The 6,137-nt window shown below is 47.3% G+C and overlaps 1 non-coding gene across 1 annotated transcript; it reads right to left on the bottom strand.

The window, feature by feature from the left end:
- Positions 1-4,511: 4,511 nt before the first annotated feature.
- On the bottom strand, positions 4,512-4,634 carry LOC128325480 (small nucleolar RNA SNORA5). The gene has a single exon (XR_008307476.1). It is a non-coding gene; the product is annotated as a small nucleolar RNA SNORA5 (small nucleolar RNA).
- Between the last annotated feature and the right edge of the window lie 1,503 nt (positions 4,635-6,137).

Raw genomic sequence — 6,137 nt, 5'->3', positions numbered from 1 at the left:
TCCTCCCAGAGTGCAAGTGGAGATAACCAGCCCACCTCTTCCCATCCATCCAAATATGCTTGTGACCATCAACTGCAAAGCAGAAGGATTTTATCCCAGTGACATAAGCCTGGTCTGGCTGGAGAACAACAAAGAGACTGATGAAGGAAGGAATTACCCTTTGACCCAGGATTCGAATGGGTTTTTCTCCCTCAAAAGTTCCTTGGAGGTGAATGCAACTGAGCAGAACATCAGGACAGAGTTCACCTGCCGGGTTGTGCATAATTCCCAATTTACAGTCAAAAGAAGTCTGATACTGAAAGTTGGGGTACAGTCTGAAGAAAATAACAATTCAGGAGTTAGAGGTGGATTCATTCAAACTTTTTCCAGATTTGGTTTTGTTCTCTCTCTCTGTCTCTCTTTCTCCTCAATCCATACTGACTTTTGGCAGAGAGGATTGGTCAACTCACATTGAATAAGTGTTTTATACTGTTGGGTGTGTGTGTGTGTGTGTGTGTGTGTGTGTTTAGTATTTCCAACATGCCCAGCCCAAACAAAATGGAAATGGCCATTTATTTGAGTTGCATAGCTACTAGCATCTTTCCAGAAATATGAGGTGGCTATGATTTGAATGCTACCTATCCACACAGAAAGGGATCCTGCGGAGTCTCTAAGACTGGAGGATGTTGCCCCAGACCAAAGCAAGGCAGGAGACTCAAGCTGGCAAGATAAGATGTGCAGGATATGTGCACTGCAGTGATCTGCAGCCACCATTTCTAGTGCTGCTGTATTCCAAGCTCAATGGCAAGCTTTGACTTCTCGCCACAGAGGGGTTGCCCCATTCACTTCCAGCATGTCAGGGCACCTCAAAACCTATCTTTTTGGCCTGGCCTTCCAGGGTTTTTAAATAGTTTTAAATGGTTTTAATATTGTAGCCTGGTTTTTCAGGGTTTTTAAATTGTTCTGATTGTTTAATTGTTGTTTTATGATGTTTTAATTGTTAATTGTTGTTTTTTACGCTGTTTTATAATTTCTGTTTTAATTGTTAACTGATTTTAATGGTTTTGTTTTAATTGTAAACTGCCCTGAGCCATTCTAGAAGGGCAGTATAAAAACTGAATGAATGAATTAATGAATGAATGTAATGAGCTCGGACATGTGGAGGATTCCCTGCCTTCCTCATGCAAGATTCCTCATCATATGCATCTAAGTCCCAGATCAGGGCTTATTTGTGGATGGTCCTATTGGCATTCACATCAGTCATGAATGTGGTGGGATTAGGGAGGCTTTAATCATTATGATGCATTTTATTATTTAAATATATGTTTAACTATTGTAAACATTCAGCAGGAAGCAGGCTAGGAGTTCAAAAAGTCAAAATTATGAATGTTTGCTTGTATTGCTGCAGTTTCTCTTTTTTCGTATGGTTTTTCTTGAGAAAACAACATGGCAAGAGTGCTCTGGAACATACAATGACAACAACAAATATTTATATCCCACTTTTCAACAAAAGTGCCCAAAGTGGTGTACATAGAGAAATAAAAACAAAGGTGGGTCCCTGTCCCCAAAGGGCTCACAATCTAAAATATTGTGTTTAAGAGTGCTCAGGAAATTAGGGTACCTGAGGACCACCTTCCTGGGGCAGGAATTAGGAGCAGGGTCCACCAAATAGGTCATGCCTTGTAGTCTGTGTTCCCCAGGGAGTTCTCCCAAACTGTGCACCTGCTCCTTCCGGGGGAGTGTAAGCCTATCCAGCACAGGGAGATCTAATTCATCCCTCTGATTCTGAGCCCCCACAATGAACATTCTGATTCTGAGCCCCCACAATGAACATTTCAGTCTTGCTTGGATTCAGTTTCAATTTGTTATCCCTCATCCAGCCCATTACTGCCTGTAAAGGTAAAGTGTGCTGTTGAGGTGGTGTCAACTCATGGCGACCACAGAGCTCTGTGATTGTCTTTGGTAGAATAAAGGAGGGGTTTCCCATTGCCTCCTCCCACGCAGTATGAGATGATGCACTTCAGCATCTTCCTATATCTCTGCTGCTGATAGGCAAGCATTTAGGAAATGAATGCCATTTCCTGATGATGAAGATGAAAAGGAGAAGTAGATGTGGGTGTCATCAGCATAATGATAACACACAGCACCAAAACTCCTTATGACCTCACCCAACAGTTTTATGTAGATATTAAAAAGCCTTGGGGACAGAATGGAGCCCTGAGGGACTCCATATAACAGCTCCTGTTTTGAGGAGCAACTGTTACCAAGCTCCACCATCTGGAATCTACCTGAGAGATAGAAGTAGAACCATTGCAAAGCAGTGCAGTTGATAGACCTGTCCACCATGAATCGGTCTAAGCCCCACATTCAACACAGGAGTAAGCAGACAGGCAAGTAATACTAAATGTATTCTCTGTGTTAAAAGGCCTGCTAAAGGAATGTGTATCTGAAGGTAAGCAAAAAAGGAGCAAGCTTCTTTCCAGTGGGAAGGCATTCCCCAATGCTGGGCAATAAGGAGGGTCATGATTGGTTGTTATGACCCCCAATAAATAGTCATGTTAATATAACATGAACTGTCATGATTCTTTCCAAGGAACAGCAAAACCTCTAAATGCAAGTTCACAGAATTGCAGTTCCTGGGATCTCTTGGGGGAAGGGGAACCCATGGTTCTTTAAACAGGCTGCAAACCCCCTTCAGTTAGTAGGCATGTGGACAGAAAGCAAGAGGTTTATCTTCTCCTTTTGCACATTGCTTGGCACTGACTAGGGCTTCCATGTGCATCTTTTGGTATCTCAATGAGACACCCCCACTGCCGCTACTGCTGTTATTGAGCCTTTTGCTTTCTGATGGAGTACAAGAGGGAAGTCACGGAAACAGGCATATCCCATCTTTTCTTTCACATAGCATCAGCAGAAAGCCAGATCTCCAATTGCTGGAAAACAAGTACTCAACATCAAGCTTGGAGTTCCTCTTCGGGATACCAGAAGCACTGTTTGAGATGGTCACATCTAGTGGCTCATTTCCAAATAGAGTGCCCTGCTGGAAGATAAAGAGTAGCGTGTTCACCATCTTGAATCAGGGTGGATGACATCATTACAAACTATGCCCTTGAGCCATCCCTATGTGTCCCTACACCCGTAGCAAATTTGGTTCAAATTTGGTTCAAATCACAAGTTTGCCCACTTGTGTCTCACAGCTTTATGCATCAGCCATCTTGGATCGGGGTGGATGACATCATCACAAACTATGCCATTGAAGTGTCCTATGTGTTCCTACAACTGTACCTTATTTGGTTCATATTGATCCAGGCACTGCGAAGTTGATAGGGAGGGAGGGTCACATGGATGGACACACACCCGGAATGCCAAGTGATCTCATAAATTTTTCTTCTGGAAAGTAGGCTAAAAATGAGCATCACATTCCGGGCAATCACATCAGGGCCATCAGCAGTTATAGTCCAAGGCTTCCAGGAGATCATTCAAGTTGCAAGATCTGGGAGAGGAGATGAGCACACTAGGGAATGGGGCCTTTGTTACTCTGTTTTCTGAACACAGCTAGCAGCGGCTTCTGGAAACCTTGCAACCCATGAAACTGAAGGTTGGAAAATTTAGGACCGACAAGAGGAAATACTTTTCACACAGTGCATAATTAATCTATGGAATTCCTTGCCATGGGATGTGGTGATGGCCACCAGCTTGGATGGCTTTATAAGGGGCTTAGACAGATTCATGGTGGACAGGTCTATCAATGGCTACTAGTCTGGTGGCTGTGGGCCATCTCCAGCCTCAGAGGCATGATGCCTCTCAATACCGGTTGTAGGGGAGCAACAGCAGGAGAGAGGGCATGCACATACCTCTTGCCTGTGGGCTCCCCAGAGGCATCTGGTGGGCCACTCTAGGAAATAGGATGCTGGACTAGATGGGCCTCCTTGGGCCTGATCCAGCAGGGCTGCTCTTATGTTCTTAACTCACAAATGAGGTGCTGTGAAACAAGTCAGCAGCTGAGCTATGGGCAAGGTCCACATCTTTCTCTCCCGCCAGACATCTGCCATCCAAGCAATCACAGTTTGGCTCTTATCTAGACCTCACCAGCAAGACTGCCGCCTTTTTATTACTCAAACTGATCTCATGGGTTGATTTCACCTCTCAAGGATTCTATCACTGCATTTTTGATTGGAATTTTTAGATTTTTATAAATATTGATCGTTTCTGTTTTGGTATTGTTAGCCATTCATCCTGGGAATTTGTGGGGGGGTGGGGTGGGGAGTGGCATAGAAATTTTCTAGGAAGATAAATAAGTTAGAATGGAACGTCCAGACTTGGTTCCCATCCCACCTGCCATCTCTCCCCTCACCACAGAATGTTTTGGCTACAATCCCCTTTCCCATTCATATACCATGCTCTCAGAGACCCAGATTTTGCCCTCCCCAGTAAAGAGGGCTTCCCTTCAAAGGTCTCACTTTTCATCCATCATCTTGGAATGGGATGTTTATGTGGAGATCTGGAGGAGCAGGAGGGTATGGCGATTGGGCCCGTGTTGGCAGCAAAATGATCCCCAGAACCCACAAAGTGTTCCGAGGCCCATGAGCTACAGGTGTCACTTTTGGACCTTCCAGACCATGGAAGAGGCAAGTGCTGAATTTGACCCAGCTGCAGAGGCTTTGGGGGATGGGGAAGTTTCCTCCTAGCTGGAATGACACACAGAGCAACAGGAGTATTTATGTAACTGAAAAGTTCTAGTTATCCCAGAGAGCAGAAAACACCAGAACAGGCCAGAAGAAGATCTGCTGAAGCAGAGAAGCGGGGGGGGGGGGGGGGAAAGGCACCCAAACATGCTCACAATATAAAAACGGTCAGGTATGCAAAGTGCTTCAAATTCTCAGGAATGCCATATAAAGACCTAAAGAGCCCCTGGTGGATATAAAGAGCCCCTGGTGGCACAGTGGTAAAACTGCTGCCCTGTAACCAGAAGGTTACAAGTTCGATCCTGACCAAGGGCTCAAGGTTGACTCAGCCTTCCATCCTTCCGAGGTCGGTAAAATGAGTACCCAGAATGTTGGGGGGCAATATGCTAAATCATTGTAAACAGCTTAGAGAGCTTCCAGCTATAGAGCAGTATATAAATGTAAGTGCTATTGCTATTGCTTTTGCTAAAGCAGGAAGGGGCAGTGGGCTGGGAGAGCCAGGTTCAAATCCCTCCATAACTGGCCTGCAGTGCTCTCGGAAGCGCCACCCATCTCCAGGGGACTCTTGAACGCAATCCTCCAGATTCCAGTGGCACAATATTACAAGGAATATGGGAGCAATATATTGGCAACCTACCCAGTTAATGAGGCGAGTCTCATGACCAGTGAGACTCGCCTGAAGGGGGTTTGCAGGGAGAGCGGGCTTAGCCCCCTCTCCCCGAAGATGATCACAACTGCAGCCCTGGGCAGCTGGATCGGCCACCCATACGACTGCTGGCTCTGTCACGGAGCCAGTGGGGGCTGCGAGGATCGGGGGCCACGCGGCCCCCAGAAGCTCCAGGATACCCAGCGCAAGCGCGCGGGGCATGCTGGAGAGACCCCCAAGCCTGGGAGGCAGCCTCCTGACCGGGGGTCTCCTCATGTGTTGCCATGGTGCGGAGTTGCGCCATGGCAATACACGATCCCAAAAAAACTGAGGTTAGTTGAGCACTCACTCCGCTAACCCTGTTTAAGGGGAGGGGTATTTGAGCGGGCTACCTGCTCTGGGTTACTCCCTTGGCTCGCTTCCAGTGATTGTGAGAATACCCTCATTGAGTCTCTTAGCACGGCAGGCTCCACGTCATCCTGACGGCAAAGGGGCCCCTCGCAGCAGATGCTTCCCCCTCCATGCTCCCCATATGCGGCAGTCGACCACGTGCGCCCAGAAGAGTCACCAAGAGATTAAGTCACTTTTTTCAAGACCACTTCCGGCCTCTATACCCCCCTCCCTCCCCTCTCAGGTAGGCGCAGGCTGTGAACATGCCTCCGGTGGGGGGGGGGGGCGGTGTGCGGCATCTTTAACTGGAAACTGAGCCGGTGCTCCGTGCTGCCCAGCAGCCCCCGCGGCGGGGAATCGCCTCCCCGCCACTTACCTGGCCACTGGCGGGGACTCACCTCCGCGGGAGCCAGGTAAGTGGCGTGGAGGCGATCCCC

Source organism: Hemicordylus capensis, chromosome 4, assembly GCF_027244095.1.
Source record: "Hemicordylus capensis ecotype Gifberg chromosome 4, rHemCap1.1.pri, whole genome shotgun sequence".
Taxonomy (NCBI): Eukaryota; Metazoa; Chordata; class Lepidosauria; order Squamata; family Cordylidae; genus Hemicordylus; species Hemicordylus capensis.
This window is presented reverse-complemented; position numbering and strand designations above follow the sequence as displayed.